The sequence below is a fragment of the Hyperolius riggenbachi genome, chromosome 11 (genome assembly GCF_040937935.1).
Source record: "Hyperolius riggenbachi isolate aHypRig1 chromosome 11, aHypRig1.pri, whole genome shotgun sequence".
Lineage (NCBI taxonomy): Eukaryota > Metazoa > Chordata > Amphibia > Anura > Hyperoliidae > Hyperolius > Hyperolius riggenbachi.
Window position 1 is genome coordinate 196,451,468 of NC_090656.1, and position 19,730 is coordinate 196,471,197.

General features: G+C 45.9%; 1 protein-coding gene across 4 annotated transcripts in view; it reads left to right on the plus strand.

Moving 5' to 3' along the window:
• Positions 1 to 19,730, plus strand: part of LOC137538690 (hatching enzyme 1.2-like) — a 70,745-nt gene that overhangs the window by 618 nt on the left and 50,397 nt on the right. For 2 of the 4 annotated variants that reach the window (XM_068260986.1, XM_068260983.1), the window contains exons 2-3: positions 9,036 to 9,063; positions 9,151 to 9,204. The exons of 1 other annotated variant lie outside the window; for it this stretch is intronic. The gene's annotated coding sequence lies outside the window, so the exon portion shown is untranslated. Of the gene's footprint in view, positions 1 to 93; positions 128 to 9,035; positions 9,064 to 9,150; positions 9,205 to 19,730 lie in introns of those variants that run through there. One more of the 4 variants, XM_068260984.1, reaches the window with a different exon arrangement.

The window sequence follows — 19,730 nt, forward strand, 5'->3', positions numbered from 1 at the left end:
ATGATGTAACTCTGCTGGAGTTTTATCACCACCTAGTGGTTGCGCCCAGCTAACGGAAAAGAACCGCCAGGGGTGTGGCAGGGGCGTGGCTTAAGTGTCCCTCTTTCTCATCTGAAAAAGTTGGGAGGTAAGTTAATATCATTAGTATGTAATTATTTTCACTTTTCCTTCCATTTGTGGTTTTATGACGTGTAAAGTACAACTTTGTGCGAGAAAACTCACTTCAGATTAAATAATTACCTATGTAGAGGGAAGGTTCTGGCTACCGTAGAGGTTCCTCGTCAAGTGCTAGGGTTGCCAGGTGTCCGGTTTTACACCGGACAGTCCGGTTTTTGTGCGCTGTGTCCGGTGCAAAAAGGCATGCTAAACCGGACAATTAAGTTGTCCGGTTTAGAGCCCCCCCCCGCAGCGCAGGAGGAGAACAGCGCAGCAGAGAGAGAGCTGGGAGCAGCGGTGGAGAAGGGGGGCAATCTCCCGCCCCCTTCCCTCACCTTAGGGTGCTCTCTCTCCCCCGCTGTCTCCTCCAGGATGATGTGCAGGCTGGCGAGTGGCTGCAGGCGGAACTTACCTCTGTGTCGCTCCAGCGCCGGAAGTTCGGGTCCCGCAGCCGCTGAGATTCGACTCAAAAAAGATCCGGATCAAAGATCCGAATCATTCATGAGCCGGACAACACTAATCAGTCTGAATAGTGTTGTCCGGCTCATGAATGATTCGAATCTTTGATCCGGATCTTTTTTGACTCGAATCTCAGCGGCTGCGGGACCCGAACTTCCGGCGCCTGCGACACAGAGGTAAGTTCCGCCCGCAGCCACCCGTCAGCCTGCACATCATATTGGAGGAGACAGCGGAGGAGAGAGAGCACCCTAAGGTGAGGGAAGGGGGGGGGGAGATTGCCCCCCTTCTCCACCGCTGCTCCCAGCTCTCTCTCTGCTGCACTGTTCTCCTCCTGCGGGGGGCACCTGGCTACCTAACCTATTCTGGGCACATATAGCCCCTGGCTACCTATTCCGGGCACATATAGCCCCTGGCTACCTATTCTGGGCACATATAGCCCCTGGCTACCTATTCTGGGCACATATACCCCCTGGCTACCTATTCCGGGCACATATAGTCCCTGGCTACCTATTCTGGGCACATATAGCCCCTGGCTACCTATTCTGGGCATATATACCCCCTGGCTACCTATTCCGGGCACATATAGCCCCTGGCTACCTATTCCGGGCACATATAGCCCCTGGCTACCTATTCTGGGCACATATAGCCCCTGGCTACCTATTCTGGGCACATATAGCCCCTGGCTACCTATTCTGGGCACATATAGCTCCTGGCTACCTATTCTGGGCACATATACCCCCTGGCTACCTATTCTGGGCACATATACCCCCTGGCTACATATACTGGGACATATATACCCCTGCCTACGTATACTGGGACATTTACACCCCTGCCTACATATACTGGGACATATATACCCCCTGGCTACATATACTGGGCACATATATCCCTGGCTACATATACTGGGAACACTGGCTGTTTGTCATTATGTGCATTTAGTGGTGAAAAGCTGTCTCTTTTGTGCATTTACTGGTGAAAAGCTGTCTCTTATTATGTGCATTTACTGGTGAAAAGCTGTGTCTTATTATGTGCATTTACTGGTGAAAAGCTGTCTCTTGTGCATTTACTGGAAAAAAGCTGTCTCTTATTATGTGCATTTACTGGCGAAAAGGTGTCTCTTATAATGTGCATTTACTGGTGAAAAGCTGTCTCTTATGTGCAGTTACTGGTGAAAAACTGTCTCTTATGTGCACTGGACCAGTACTACTGGTGAGGACAGTTAGTGACATGGCTATGTACTCTGTAATGTGCTGCAGAAGATGTCAGTGCGATATAAATACTATAAATTTTTTTAAAAAAAAGCCCATTGCTTAGCCCCACTCTACATAAAAGTGTGCTTCTGACTCCGCCCCTAACTCCACCCATAACTCCACCCCCTGTCCGGTTTTCTCCATCAGCCGACCTGGCAACCCTATCGTCAACGTTTCGTCCCTTTGTTCTACTGCTGTTCACAGTTGAAGTTCTGTGACTGTGTCTTTGTTACTCGGGCAGTATTCAGAAGTATTAGCATCCCCAGGTGCTTCCAAAGACAAGTACATACATACTGCGCAGCATGCATGACCCCAGCAGTGCTTGTCTTTAGAAGTACTCCGGCACAAGTACTTCTGAAAGCTGCCCGATTAGTGCCGAAGAGCTGTTTGACCATGCATCTCAGTTCAATTTTACTGTGTAGACTTCATGAAATTCTCTTCTATTCTTCCCTTTTGTATAGAGCATCCATTATAAGACTATTAAAATTCTTGGTTCTGAGTACAAAGTATAAAGACGTAACCTGCATAATTGCATTAAATTCCTAGCTTGTTATTAACCTTTCCCTGTCCATATTTCGCTGGCAGCCCATTATTCCTCCCCCCTCTGCACCTGCTGTATAAAGGCAGTTGGGACACAGATTACTGTAGTTTATGCCAGGTGTACCTCACAATGGACCTACTCATTCTGCTTCTTGCAAGTTCACTGGCAGTTGTGTGTACAGGGAATCCACAGCAGGTAGGATATGCTGTGTATATTGATGGCTCTGTGTACAGGAAATCCACAGCAGGTAGGATATGCTCTGTATATGATGGCTCTGTGTACAGGGAATCCGCAGCAGGTAGGATATGCTCTGTATATGATGGCTCTGTGTACAGGGAATCCACAGCAGGTAGGATATGCTCTGTATATTGATGGCTCTGTGTACAGGGAATCCACAGCAGGTAGGATATGCTCTGTATATTGATGGCTCTGTGTACAGGGAATCCACAGCAGGTAGGATATGCTCTGTATATTGATGGCTCTGTGTACAGGGAATCCACAGCAGGTAGGATATGCTCTGTATATTGATGGCTCTGTGTACAGGGAATCCGTAGCAAGTAGGATATGCTCTGTATACTGGCAGATCTGTGTGCAGGGAACCCACAGCAGGTAGGATATGCTCTGTACACTAACATGCCTGTGGGCAGGGAATCCACAGCAGTTAGCATATGCTCTGTACACTGACAGCTTTGTGTGCAGGGAATCCACAGCAGGTAGGATATGCTCTTTATATTGATGGCTCTGTGTACAGGGAATCCGTAGCAAGTAGGATATGCTCTGTATACTGGCATATCTGTGTGCAGGGAACCCACAGCAGGTAGGATATGCTCTGTACACTAACATGCCTGTGGGCAGGGAATCCACAGCAGTTAGCATATGCTCTGTACACTGACAACTTTGTGTGCAGGGAATCCACAGCAGGTAGGATATGCTCTGCACATGATATGCTCTGTACACTGACGGCTTTGTGTGCAGGATACTTACAGCAGGTAGCATATGCTCTGTACACAGACAGCACTGTGTGCAGGGAATCCACAGCATGCTCTCTACACTGACGGCTTTGTGTGCAGAGAACCCACAGCAGGTAGGATATGCTCTGTACGCTGACATACCTATGTGCAAGGAGCCCATATCAGGAAGGATATGCTCTGTATCAGTCAGTATAAAGAGCATATCAGGAAGGATATGCTCTGTATACTGACAGATCTGTGTTTAGGGAACTCACAGCAAGTAGGCTATGCTCTGCATACTGGCAGCTTTGTGTGCAGGGAACCCACAGCAGGTAGGATATGCTCTGTACACTGACAGCCCTGTGTGCAGGGAATCCACAGCATGGTCTCTACTCTGACAGCAAAGTTTACAGGAACATGGATCAGACAATGCCATAAGAAAGCTGATACTGTACATAGAGAGGATGACATGCAATATTTTTAAATATGGCAAAAATGGATCATTCTAGTATTACAACATTTAAAGTATGTCCCTAGTACAATGTTTGGCGGCAATATTTTATTTGGAAATTAAGATGTATTTTTTCCATTTTGCGTCCAGCACTAATTATAAGACCTTATTTGCAAAAATAACAGTAATATACCCTCATGACATACAGTGGGTTGCAAAAGTATTTGGCCCCCTTTAAGTTTTCCACAGTTTGTCACATTACTGCCACAAACATGAATCAATTTTATTGGAATTCCACGTGAAAGACTAATACAAAATGGTGTACATGTGAGAAGTGGAACGACAATCATACATGATTCCAAACATTTTTTACAAATCAATAACTGCAAAGTGGGGTGTGTGTAATTATTCAGCCCCCTTTGGTCTGAGTGCAGTCATTTGCCCATAGACATTGCCTGATGGGTGCTAATGACTAAATAGAGTGCACCTGTGTGTAATCTAATGTCAGTACAAATACAGCTGCTCTGTGACGACCTCAGAGGTTGTCTAAGAGAATATTGGGAGCAACAACACCATGAAGTCCAAAGAACACACCAGACAGGTCAGGGATCAAGTTATTGAGAAATTTAAAGCAGGCTTAGGCTACAAAAAGATTTCCAAAGCCTTGAACATCCCACAGAGCACTGTTCAAGCGATCATTCGGAAATGGAAGGAGTATGGCACAACTGTAAACCTACCAAGACAAGGCCGTGTACCTAAACTCACAGGCTGAACAAGATGAACTCTAATCAGAAATGCAGTCAAGAGGCCCATGGTGACTCTGAATGAGCTGCAGAGATCTACAGTTCAGGTGGGGGAATATGTTCATAGAATAACTATTAGTCGTGCACTGCACAAAGTTGGCTCTTATGGAAGAGTGACAAGAAGAAAGCCATTGTTAACAGAAAAGCATAAGAAGTCCCGTTTGCAGTTTGCCACAAGCCATGTGGGGGACACAGCAAACATGTGGAAGAAGGTGCTCTGGTCAGATGAGACCAAAATGGAACTTTTTGGCCAAAATGCAAAACGCTATGTGTGGCGGAAAACTAACACTGCACATCACTCTGTGAACACACCATCCCCACTGTCAAATATGGTGGTGGCAGCATCATGCTCTGGGGTTGCTTCTCTTCAGCAGGGACAGGGAAGGTGGTCAGAGTCGATGGGAAGATGGATGGAGCCAAATACAGGGCAATCTTGGAAGAAAACCTCTTGGAGTCTGCAAAAGACTTGAGACTGGGGCGGAGGTTCACCTTCCAGCAAGACAACGACCCTAAACATAAAGCCCGGGCAACAATGGAATGGTTTAAAACAAAACATATCATGTGTTAGAATGGCCCAGTCAAAGTCCAGATCTAAATCCAATCGAGAATCTGTGGCAAGATCTGAATACTGCTGTTCACAAACGCTGTCCATCTAATCTGACTGAACTGGAGCTGTTTTGCAAAGAAGAATGGCCAAGGATTTCAGTCTCTAGATGTGCAAAGCTGGTAGAGACATACCCTAAAGGACTGGCAGCTGTAATTGCAGCAAAAGGTGGTTCTACAAAGTATTGACTCAGGGGGCCGAATAATTACGCACACCCCACTTTGCAGTTATTTATATGTAAAAAATGTTTGGAATAATGTATGATTTTGTTCCACTTCTCACGTGTACACCACTTTGTATTGGTCTTTCACGTGGAATTCCAATAAAATTGATTCCTGTTTGTGGCAGTAATGTGACAAAATGTGGAAAACTTCAAGGGGGGCCGAATACTTTTGCAAGCCACTGTACAAGTTCTGTACAAGTTCTGTACAGTTCTGCACTGTACAAGCCAACTGTAAAAAGTTCTGTCCCTAAGAAAACTGTTTTTTATGTCAATTTTTTTCATACAAGTGTTTTATTTTGGTAACTATTGAAGGGAAGGGGTTAATTAATGGGGTATTTTATGTTTTTTTATTTAATGTAATGTATGTAGGTGTAATTTGACTACTTGGCAACTAGATGTCAACACACACACACACACACACCACACACACACAAACACACCACACACACACACACCACACACACACACACCACACACACACACACACACACCACACACACACAAACACACACACCACACACACACACACACACCACACACAAACACACCACACACACACACACCAGTGGCGGCGCTACACTGGGGCTTGCCGGGGCTGAAGCCCCAGCTGAGAAACTGTAAGCCCCTCAGAAAGCCCCCCCTGAATCAAGGGCCGGTGTTCCAACACCGGCTCTAGCGTGGGGCGAGAGACTTATCATTCCCTCACCTCAGGGAATGATAAAAAGAGGGGTCCTTTTATGCGCGGCGCCGAGCGGGAGTTACAGCTAGCTATAGTCTCCGGGAGTCCGGGCTGCAGCAGACACTAGAGCTTCAGCCGCCTGGTCCACTCCTGTCTCCTTCTCAGCAATACCGCTCGCACTACTTCCTGATTCAGTGCGTGCAGAGCGGTATTGCTGAGGAGGAGACAGAAGTGGACCAGTCGGCTGAAGCTCTAGTGTCTGCTGCAGCCCGGACTCCCGGAGACTATAGCTAGCTGTATCTCCCGCTCGGCGCCGCGCATAAAAGGAGGGGGGTCCACTGAGGTGAGGGCATGATGGGGCCCCCCTCCCCAGCCTCTGCAAATAGTCCCCCACCCTCCTGACCAGGTATAACATTATGTGCATTTACTGGGGTAACGCTGTCACTTATGTGCATTTACTGGGGTAACGCTGTCACTTATACTGGGGTAACGCTGTCACTTATGTGCATTTACTGGGGTAACGCTGTCACTTATACTGGGGTAACGCTGTCACTTATACTGGGGTAACGCTGTCACTTAAGTACATTTACTGGTGTAACGCTGTCACTTATACTGGGGTAACGCTGTCACTTATGTACATTTACTGGGGTAACGCTGTCACTTATACTGGGGTAACGCTGTCACTTATGTGCATTTACTGGGGTAACGCTGTCACTTATGTGCATTTACTGGGGTAACGCTGTCACTTATACTGGGGTAACGCTGTCACTTATACTGGGGTAACGCTGTCACTTATACTGGGGTAACGCTGTCACTTATACTGGGGTAACGCTGTCACTTATGTGCATTTACTGGTGTAACGCTGTCACTTATACTGGGGTAACGCTGTCACTTATGTACATTTACTGGGGTAACGCTGTCACTTATACTGGGGTAAAGCTGTCACTTATGTGCATTTACTGGGGTAACGCTGTCACTTATACTGGGGTAACGCTGTCACTTATGTGCATTTACTGGGGTAACGCTGTCACTTATACTGGGATAACGCTGTCACTTATACTGGGGTAACGCTGTCACTTATGTGCATTTACTGGTGAAAGGCTGTCTGTCATTACGTGCGTTAGCTGGTGAAAAGCTGTCTCTTATGTGCATTTACTGGTGAAAAGCTGTCTCTTATGGGCATTAACTGGTGAAAGGCTGTCTCTTATGGGCATTAACTGGTGAAAGGCTGTCTGTCATGTGCATTAACTGGTGAAAAGCTGTCTCTTATGTGCATTTACTGGGGAAATGCTGTCTGTCATTATGTGCATGAACTGGTGAAAAGTTGTCCCTTATGTGCATTTACTGCGGAAACGCAGTCTGTCATTATGTGAATTAACTGGTGAAAAGCTGTCTCTTATGTGCATTTAATGGGGAAACTGTCTGTCATTACATGCATTAACTGGTGAAAAGCAGGCTCTTATGTGCATTTACTGCAGAAACGCAGTCTGTCATTACGTGCATTAACTGCTAAAAAGCTGATTCTTATGTGCATTTACTGGTGAAAGGCTACCTGTCATTATGTGCGTTTACTTCATTTTTTTTTCCATGTAACTACGTTAGCTGGTACAACTACATTACAGTTAGCCCCGCCCACATGACATCATGACCACGCCCAATTTTTCACCGCAAATTCCCCCCCCCAAGCCCGGCCTGCCAGCCCTCGTGCCCCCTTTGAGCCCCCCCAAAAATCTGAAGCTGGAGCCGCCACTGACACACACAAACACACCACACAGACACATACACACACACACACACACACACACACACACACACACACACACACACCACCACCACCACACACACACACACACACACACACACACACACACACACACACACACACACACACACACACACACACACACACACACACACACACATACACACACACACCACACACACACACACACACACACACACAGACACACCACACACAGACACACCACACATACACACACCACCACACACACACACACACACATCACACACACACACACACACATCACACACACAAGCCACAAACACACCACACACATACACACCACACACATACACACCACACACACACACACACCACACACACACACACCACACACACACACACACCACACACACAAACCGCACACACACCACACACAAACACACCACACACATACACACCACACACATACACACCACACACATACACACCACACACACACACACACATACACACCACACACATACACACCACACACATACACACACATACACACCACACACACACACACACACATACACACCACACACATACACACCACACACATACACACACATACACACCACACACACACACATACACACCACACACACACTGTATTCCTCCTGTGCACTGTGAACAGTACAAAGGGGAAGTAATGTGTATACCTTACTTTCACTTTTGTCAATGACGACCGTCATCTCATTGATCACAGCCACTTAGATCAGTGAATGGGAACTGTGTTCCCATTCACTGATCTGTGTACTAACGGGCGGCGACAAGAATGAGCGTGGGAGCGTGCACAATAGTGATCACGGCGAGGTACGTATATCTACACCCCTGGAGCTAAGATGAAGTTTTCGGGGGAGTAGATATACTGTCGGAAAATCGGTAAGTGGTTAATAAATCATTTCTCTGTGTAAACAATATGAGTCTGATACCAGTAGTTTAAAATACAACAATCACTGCTAAAGTATATTGCATTAATGATCAGAGCATAACTTAAGACATTTTAACCACACGTCAGTAAAAATACACTAGCTAATGGTTCTGCCAACAACACCTCCAGTTGTCTTGTTCTTATCAGGTTTATGATTGCTCTATGCAGGTGACAGCTCTTATGTAATCTTTTATTGCAGGAGCAACAGGAGACGCTTCAAGAGCCAAGTAGGTTATATATTACAGAGACTGTTCTTGAATTTCCATTCATGTTAGGATAAAATGAATTAATGTTTACAATCTCTTCTCTTTAAGGTCCTCTAGACCCCAGCCATGATATTTTCAGTGATATTTTAACTTCTAATCAAGGTATTTATTAGATGGTGTTGTGATAGTGTGCAATATATAGCGATTACTGTATTTATTAAAAGTATACACCTCAGACTTGATAGTGTGGCATAGACTTCAGTGGGCTTCCTTTCTTCTTTCCTTTTCTCTTTCTTTTCCTTTTTCTTATTTCTTCCCTTTCTCTGTCTTCAGATTAATCTTGATCTTTTGCCTTCTCTGTGGGCCAGGTGTTCTAGACTTACTTACCAAGTGTTTCTTTACCCCCAGTTACTGGGTGATAGGGTTCTAGGTATTTATTGCACCTGTTTTGTAGAGGCCACCGGTTCTGTGTGGTGGTCCTTGATTACGCTAGTTGTACTGCTACTAAATGATTATGGATTCTTCCTAGGATACTGGTATATGATGCCATTGTGTTACCGGGATCTACTTGTATTGATTGTGTTCCCCTGCCTTGTGTGGGGCTAAGCATGCCTATGATCCATATGTTCAATAAATGTGTCATTCTGTACCATGTTGTAAATTTGAATAAAAACTTAAATATATATATATATATATATATATATATATACACATACATACACACCTCACATGTTAATTTAAGGGAAGAGAGGTGAGTTGAAATATGAAAATGTAATTTGCTCATGAAGACCTCATGATATGCATGATTGGAGGCAGGGCCGTGCTGAAGCAGAGGCGAGAGAGGCTCCAGCCTCAGGGTGTAGTGTATAAGGGGGCACACAACTCACTCAGCTATCATTCTCCTATTGTGTTTGAAGCAGAGATAAATAAGATAAGAAGAGGGGATACATGGCAGTGACTGCAAGGCAGATAACTAGAGATTAAGGTGTTGGAGGCCCTGTGGTGTTTCTTAGTCTAATGCTGGGAATACACGGGTCAACCCGGCGGCTCGATTAGCCACCGGATCGATCCCCGCCGCCTTCCGGATCGATTCCCGCTCGTCCCCGCCGCCGTCCGGATCGATTCCCGCTCGTCCCCGCGGGCGCTTCCTTATCTTCCGCTCGACTCCCCGCTATTGTCCGCCCGCGGGGATCGAGTGGAGAATCGATCCAGCGGGTCATCGGACCTGTCGGAAATTATCAGCTGGGCGCATCAGCGGCTCGATACACAGTACAGAAATGTACCGTGTATCCCCAGCATTATACCAATCAGTGTTTGAGGGCTGGGGTGGGAGGAATGGGGGGGGGGGTGCACTTTTGTGTCTCAGCCTTGGGTGCTGGAGGGGCAACCAACCACTCGAGGCAGGTGTAGATGTACAAACCCAACTACACTCGGATGTCCAGAGGGTACTGGATGTAATCGATCCCTTAGAAAGAATATCTGGTGCTAGAAGTGACCGCCGGGTCTTCTAAGACCAATATCACCCCTCTGAAGGAGAGGGAGAAGCACAAACATGGGGTAAGAGGTGCCCAAGGATATATAAAACTGTGCTAAAAACAACTAAAATGAAAAAAAGAGGAGGGGGTCTACCTCAGAAATTACAACATGCAACAAAGGAAAATGTATTATGTGCTGGCAACACGTTTCGTGTGTCACAGCTCACTTCATCAGACCGAATACTCTGGATGGCACTTTATTCGGCCTGAGCAAGTGAGCTGAGACTCACGAAACCTGTTGCCTGTGCATAATACATTTTCATTTGTTACATGAAGTTGTCATTTTTTTAGGCAACCCACCTCCTCTTTTTTTCATTTTAGTTGTTTTTTAACACAGTTTTATATATCCTTTTGGGCCTTTTACCCCCCCCCCTTCCTTTTAAGGGCGTGTATTTTGCTCATAGATTTAACACACCTCCCACCTGCCTGTGCTTCCCTGAAGGGGACTGTCTATTTGTGCGCCATCTTTGGATGTGCTTCCTAATGGCTGGGCGCGGGAGCCTTAGTTATAATTGTTTTTCTCAAACCAAACATGCCCATAACACTCCTGCTGCTGTGCTCAGCCAATTAGGAGAGCGATGGAAGGAGGCACGTAGGAAGGGCGGCGCATAAAGCCAACATACAAATTCAATTATTTTTAATTACACGTTAAAAAGAAACCATAACCAAGAATTCAACTTCATCCCAATGAGTAGCTGATACCTCCTTTTTCCCACAAGAAATCTATTCCTTTTCACAAACAGATCATCAGGGGGCTCTGTATGGCTGATTTTATGGTGAAACCCCTCCCACAGTGTGATGTCAGCGCCTCACAGCTCTGAGGTCCTGACATCACACTGTGGGAGCCTTGTTGCATTGTGGGAAATAACAGCTGTTTCCATGTAACGATTGTGTAATTATTTCCGTGGTCAGCGCACAGGACGCACGCTGACACTGCGGAAATCCTCCACAAACGTATAATCTGCGAGAACCCAGCTATGGTGCTATGCACCTGTAGAGGGGAATTCCTGCCGGCAGATGGAGCTGTGGAGAACAGAGAAACAACCCCTCTGTACTGCCACAGATGCCAGATAGGAATTGTACGAGGGGAAGCAATGCAGGGCAAGATAGCCCCTAAAGAGAGAGAACACAGAGACAGGATGTATGTGTGTCCACCAATCTAGTCGCCACCCAGCGACGATGAACACACAACAGTGAAGACCAAGTGGGAAAGCAATCGCAAGAGATAGCGATTGCTAACAGCGACACAAGACTGAATAAGCACAGAGAAGGAATGTATGTATGTCCACCAATCTAGTCGCCAGCCAGCGACGGTGAACACACAACAGCGGAAACCAAGTGAAAACGTAATCGCAAGAGATGACGATTGCTAACAGCGAAACAAGACTGAGTAAGCACAGAGAAGGAATGTATGTATGTCCACCAATCTGGTCGCCACCCAGCGACGGCGAACACACAACAGCGGAAACCAAGTGAGAACGCAATCGTAAGAGATGACGATTGCTAATGAGAATGAGCACAGGGACAGAATGTATGCATGTCCACCAAGCCAGTCACCACCCAGCGACGGTGAACACACAACAGCAGAAACAAAGTGGGAACGCAATCGATTGTGTGGCGATTGCCGATAGTGGCACAAGACCGAGTAAGACAAAACACAAGTGTAACAAGAAAGGCACAGCAAACAACAATGATCAGAACATCAAGGAAAATAACAAACGCTAGCTAAACGCGAACACCGCACTCATTCGCAACAGCGAATGCGTTTAAGCTTGATCACCACGCGTTAGGCGCCCAGTGATAAGCGTGCCAGCCTAACTAACCAATGAAACACAAACACGAAATAGAGAACGCGAACGCTTGCTAAACGGTTACCTCACCGAGCCTACAGCAAGTGTTCGTACCAGACAAGACAGACAGACAGATGGGGCTCCCAGTAGCAACCGCTGCTCTGGCTAGCACCCCTAAGGGAGAATATAGAAGGAACCACCGCTGCTACAGCTAGAGCGGATGCGATCCAGACAGACAAAAAGATGAGGCTACCAGTAGCAACCGCTGCTCTGGTTAACATCCCTAAGGTAGAATACAGAAGGAAGCACTGCCACTACCACTAGGGCTAATGCAATCCAGACAGATGGAGCAGGCCAGTAGCAACCGCAGCTCTTGCCTACACTCCCAGACAGAGTATAGAATGAGTTCCTGTCGACCGCCGCTGGCGACAAGACAATCACAAGACAGAACGATTCACAATCGTCAACCACTGGCGACCGTGCAATCGCATAGACAAACAGATAATACAATATGACTGCACTAGAAGGGAAGCCTAGTGCAGTCCCAAGGAATTACTCTAAGATACTCTTAGCAAACGATAGCAAAGGCTGACACTCCAGGTGTTAGCAGGAACAAACCATCATGACCAGCAAAGGATCCTAGGAGAACATGGTATTTATACTGCCAGCCTTCAAAGAAAGGCAGCTAGGCAATTAGCATGACAAGTGTATGCAAATTCCTCAGTAGCAGAGCAAGTCTGAAACTTGCAAAGTGAAGACAGGTCTCTTTTCCAGAGACCTGCAGCCCTCAGACTTAAGGAATGGTCAAACAGCTGTTTGCCTGTGCAGACAGCTGAGCGGATCATTACATTCCAACTGCTAAAAATGCAAGCAGCATCTCCTTCCAGTGACATCACCTGCCAGCAGTAAAAATGTTGCCATATGATAAATTTCAGAATGTAAATCAGGGAGAGGAAATATTTTACAATGGGCAAACATTTCACTAAATCATTTTACATAATTATTGTAAAAATTAAGCACTTTCTCATTACATTATTTTCACTGGAGTTTCTCTTTAAAGAGAACCTGTACTGAGTAAAAATATTTAAAATAAACACATGAGGTAACTTCAAATGAACATTACATAGTTACCTTGCCATCAGTTCCTTTCAGAAGCTAACCATTTTCTTCTGACAATAATCCCTTCCAGTTCTGACAATATTTTGTCAGATCTGAAATATATCAGTTGCTGTCAATAAAATATCAGTTGCTGTCAGTTATAGCTGAGAGGAAAACTGATGTACCAGGTAATGTCCATGTTTCACTATGGCTCAAGTGGGCGATGTTACAGTTTAACTGTGTGCTGACCAGAAAGCTGTTATGGGTAATGGCCATTTTCAAAATGGAGGACGGAAAATTCCCTTGATCACAGTGGACAAACAGGACGAAGGAGAGGAGAAAGACACTGAGGAGTGGACTACATGGAAGGTAAGTATGACTTGTGTATGATTATTTTGACTTTTAATTTTCAGTACAGGTTTTCTTTAAGCACCATCTCCCTGACCAGGATGACTTCAGTAGAACACAAGTAAAGACAATAGGGCCATAGCAATATAGGAGCCATGTAGCTGTTATGGGTCCCATGGTTTCTAGCTATGTCCCTGGCTCTGGGTGTTGTTGGAGGACACTGATACTTTAATAGAGATTTTTTTTTCTTCTTTTAACCACTTCACCCCCCCAGTGCTAAATTTCTCCGTCCCTCTGCGCACCGCTTCACCCCCCAGGGACGGAGAAAGGCGCACTTGTTTGTTTACTGGCTGGGAGTGGGCGGGGAACTCTCGCCCACACACTCCAGCCAGCCCGCACAGCAGGTGACTAATTAGATGTTAGGAACAAACGTTCCTAAATCCAATTAGCCTCGCCGATTGCGAGTAGAATGAAGACGGCTTCAAACAGAAGCCGTCTTCATTCAAAACAATGTAAGGTAAACAGACGTGCAGCACGCGCGCACACACCCTGGCTCTGCAGTACAATGATTGGTTATGGGGACTCTCCAGTCCCCAATAACCAATCATAATACATCAATACTGGAATGGAAGCAGCGCTGAAAGGGAAAAATCGCGCTGGTGTTTCAGGGGTAAAACCCCTCAGTTGTGAAATGGTTAATCAAGTACATTATATAACCGTGTTTATAACAGTGTTTCTCCCTCTTTAATTATTGGTGAGCACCTGGCTGTCATCCGTGTGCCTCCTCATCTTCCATCTATGCTGTAAGCAGAGTTGTACCGACCCTGCATTCCCCCCTCGCACCCCACTCGGCTACTTTTTCATGCCACCCAGCTGGAAAAATATTCTAGGGAAAACATTACTCTCTTGTCAGTTGGATAGTAGTAGACAGCTGTCAGTTAGATAGCAGTAGACAGGTCTCTGTCAGTTGGATAGTAATAGACAGCTTTCTGTCAGTTGGATAGCAGTAGATTGCTCTCTGTCAGTTGTAGACAGCTCTGTCAGTTGGATAGCAGTAGATGGCTCTCTGTCAGTTGGATAGCAGTAGACAGCTCTGTCAGTTGGATAGCAGTAGACAGCTCTGTCAGTTGGGTAGTAGTAGAGAGCTCTCTGCCAGTTGGATAGCAGTAGAGAGCTCTCTGCCAGTTGGATAGCAGTAGAGAGCTCTCTGCCAGTTGGATAGCAGTAGACAGCTGTCTGTCAGTTGGATAGCAGTAGACAACTCTCTGTCAGTTGAATAGCAGTAAGACAGCTCTCTGTCAGTTGGATAGCAGTAGACAGCTCTCTGTCAGTTGGATAGCAGTAGACAGCTCTCTGTCAGTTGGTTAGCAGTAGACAGCTCTCCAGTGTTTCTCCCCAGGCTCTTTAATTTTGGTGAGCACCCGGCTGTCATCGGCTCGCCTCCTCATCCTCCTTCTATGCTGTAAGCAGAGTTGTACCAGCCCTGCATTCCCCCCTCGCACCCCACCCGGCTACTTTTTCATGCCACCCAGCTGGAAAAAAAATTCTAGGGAAAACATTACTCTCTGTCAGTTGGATAGTAGTAGATAGCTGTCAGTTGGATAGCAGTAGACAGGTCTCTGTCAGTTGGCTGGTAGACAGGTCTCTGTCAGTGGGATAGCAGTAGACAACTCTCTGTCAGTTGGATAGCAGTAGACAGCTCTCTGTCAGTTGGATAGTAATAGACAGCTGTCTGTCAGTTGCATAGCAGTAGATGGCTCTCTGTCAGTTGTAGACAACTCTGTCAGTTGGATAGCAGTAAATGGCTCTCTGTCAGTTGGATAGCAGTAGACAGCTGTCTGTCAGTTGGATAGCAGTAAACAGCTGTCTGTCAGTTGGATAGCAGTAGACCGCTCTCTGTCAGTTGGATAGCAGTAGACAGCTCTCTGTCAGTTGGATAGCAATAGACAGCTCTCTGTCAGTTGGTTAGCAGTAGACAGCTCTCTCTGTCAGTTGGATAGCAGTAGACAGCTCTCTGTCAGTTGGTTAGCAGTAGACAGCTCTCTGTCAGTTGGTTAGCAGTAGACAGCTCTCTGTCAGTTGGTTAGCAGTAGACATCTCTCCAGTGTTTCTCCCCTAGGCTCTTTTCATTTTGGTGAGCACCAGGCTGTTGCCTCCTCATCTTCCGTCTATGCTGTAAGCAGAGTTGTACCGGCCCTGCATCCCCCCCCCCCCCTCGCACCCTACCCGGCTACTTTTTCATGCCACCCAGCTGGAAAAAAAAATTCAAAAACACTCTATAACTTAACCACTTTACCCCCGCCCGTACGAATTTCTCCGTCCCTTTTTCCATCCTTTAACCCCCAGGGGCGGAGAAATCCGTACTTTCCGCCCTCCCGCCACTGCCTGCGCTCCCGCTCGCTGTAGCGCGCATTCCCGCGGGTAAATACGCCGCCGGTCGCTCGCCCGGAGATCAACGAACGGGAAAATCCATTCCCGTTCGTTGATCTAAGCCCCGCAATGATCCGCTGCTTTTCCGCTAAGCAGCGCGATCATTGTGAAAAAAAAACCTTACCCAGCCTCCTACTACTTCCGGAAGGACGCTTGGAGGTCGCATTAAACAAAAAGTTACTGGTCATCTTGTGGCCAAATAGTAAAACTACACCCTAAACATTTTTCACATACAAATGAATTAGTTAGACAAAAAAAATTAACTCATTACCTCCCACACTCCCCATATTTTTTTTTTTGTAATAAAAAAATAAATAAAAAATGTACAATTAAAAAAAATACATAAATAGTTACCTTAGGGACTGAACTTTTTAAATATTTATGTCAGAAGGGTACAACACTGTTACTTTATAAACTATGGGCTTGTAATTAGGGATGGATGCAAAACTGAAAAAAATGCACCTTTATTTCCAAATAAAATATTGGCGCCAAACATTGTGATAGGGACATAATTTAAACGGTTTTATAACCGGGACAAAAGGGCAAATAAATTTCATGGGTTTTAATTACAGTAGCATGCATTATTTAAAAACTATAATGGCCAAAACCTGAAAAATAATTAATTTTTTCCCACATTTTTCCTATTTTCCCATTAAAACACATTTAGAATAAAATAATTCTTGGCAAAATGTCCCACCTAAAGAAAGCCTAATTGGTGGCGGAAAAAACAAGATATAGTTCATTTCATTGTGATAAGTAATGATAAAGTTATAGACAAATGAATGGAAGGAGCGCTGAAAGGTGAAAATTGCTCTGGTGGTCAGGGGGTAAAACCCCTCAGTGGTGAAGTGGTTAAATATGTTTAAATAAAAATAAATAATAAAGTGTAACTGTAGCGAAAAAAGTGCCCCTAGGGGGTACTTACCTCATGGAAACACACCTCTGGATACTAAATAGGCTCCCCTCATCCTCCTCTACAGCCCCGATCCAGTGGTGGAACTCCCAAAAAAGAGCTTGCTAACAGCTCGTGCAGGCGCACTAGCACCGTCCTGCTTAGCTTTCTTCAAGAAGAGCTTGCTGGCCGCCTGCGCAGTAGTCCCGATCAGCCGAGTGGGACGGTGCTAGTGCACATTCGCAGGGAATCCACACTTCAGGGGTCTCAGTGCTGGAATGGGCTGACTTAAAGGGAACCAGAGAGGATGACACATACATACCTGGGGCTTCCTCCGGCCCCATATGCACGGATCGCTCCCACGCCGCCGTCCTCCGCTGCCTGGATCCGACGCCACTGGGTCCCGTCATTGCCGCAAGTCGGCGAGTTGGCCGGCGGACGCGGCCAATTCTCCGCATCACAGGGTGCTCTCTCCATACAGATACGCATGTGGTTGCCTACTGCGCAGCCGCATGCATACATGTATGGAGGGAGCCCCTGTGATGCGGACAATTGGCCGCGTCCGCCGGAAGTGACGGGCCCGGTACCGGCGGATCTAGGAAGCTGAGGACGGCGGCGTGGGAGCGATTCAGGCTTATGGGGCTGGAAGAAGCCCCAGGTATGTATGAAATCTTTTCCTTTTTTCACCCCCCGTTCCTCTCTGGTTCCCTTTAAGAGGACGGCTAAAGCCTCTTTAGGATCCAGAGGTTTTCCTCTCCCGAAGTAAGAATCCGTTTTTAAAGTAGACCTGTAATTTAAAAAAACTGCCACTATGGGGTACTTACCTTTAGAAGACATAGCCTCTGGATTTTAATGAGGCTTCGCCTGTCGTCTTTGTAATAAATATTTGTTGGTTGCTATGGGCAACAACACTTCACCTTTGTTCGGCACCATATCACAGAACTTGTGATAACTTAACACTTGTCACAGCAACAGCAAAAGAGATAGAATTGTTAGATGTCTTCAAAGTTTAAGGAGTTCATTCGTCAAAACAGATATACAGGTGTGTGTTCATCATCAATCTTTGTTACATGTTCGATGCCTCAGCGAAGCAATCCATCGGTAATAAGTGTTTCATGCCCTTGCTCCATCCCTTGTGAATCGACCAGGCTTACGAACATTTATGCTACGTTGTGCTACTTGGCCTATATACAGCATACGCAGGGGTGAGCCTGGGGTGTCTGGCACCTGGGTGCAAGATTTTCTCTGGCGCCTATGGGAGTGGTTAAATTAACTACGCCCAACCACATAACCACACCCATGTCCTGCCTAACCACACCCACACCTTCCACCTCTTTACGTATGCATGTGATACCCCATTCCTACCCCTCTTCCATGGGCTTGCTCCTGGCTGGCTTTGGCTGCCTGAGAGTCTGCTAGTCTCTGGACTGACTCAGGCTGAGAGGCTCTGCGAGTGCGACGCAGTCACACACTGCGTATTTATGACTGCCTGCGGCCACCCAACTCTTGCTCGCTGTCGTCGGCTCCTCCCCCCGCCAAGCCCAAGCGTGAGGTGGGCTGCCTGTATCTTTCCCGTTGCGCCGCACAGCCTGCCAGTGTTGCCAACCTTTCACGTTATTTTTTACTGACAAATACCTAAACATTTACTGACAAAAGATTTTTACTGACAAAATTTCCCCACTAAATGCACATAAGAGACAGCGTTTCACCAGTAAATGCACGTAATGATGGACAGCTTTTTCCCAGTAAATGCACATAATAAGAGACAGCTTTTCACCAGTAAATGCACATAAGAGACCTTTTTTTCACCAGTAAATGCACATAAGAGACCGCTTTTCACCAGTAAATGCACATAATAAGAGACAGTTTTCACCAGTAAATGCACATAATAGGAAACAGCTTTTCACCAGTAAATGCACCTAAGAGACCGCTTTTCACCAGTAAATGCACATAATAAGAGACCGCTTTTCACCAGTAAATGCACATAATAAGAGGCCGCTTTTCACCAGCAAATGCACATAATAAGAGGCCGCTTTTCACCAGTAAATGCACATAATAAGAGACAGCTTTTCACCAGCAAATGCACATAATAAGAGACAGATTTTCACCAGTAAATGCACATAATAAGAGACAGATTTTCACCAGCAAATGCACATAATAAGAGACAGCTTTTCACCAGCAAATGCACATAATAAGAGACAGCTTTTCACCAGTAAATGCACATAATAAGAGACAGCTTTTCACCAGTAAATGCACATAAGAGACCGCTTTTCACCAGTAAATGCACATAATAAGAGACAGATTTTCTCCAGCAAATGCACATAATAAGAGACAGCTTTTCACCAGCAAATGCACATAATAAGAGACAGATTTTCACCAGTAAATGCACATAATAAGAGACAGATTTTCACCAGTAAATGCACATAATGATGGACAGCTTTTTCCCAGTAAATGCACATAATAAGAGACAGCTTTTCACCAGTAAATGCACATAAGAGACCTTTTTTTTCACCAGTAAATGCACATAAGAGACCGCTTTTCACCAGTAAATGCACATAATAAGAGACAGCTTTTCACCAGTAAATGCACATAATA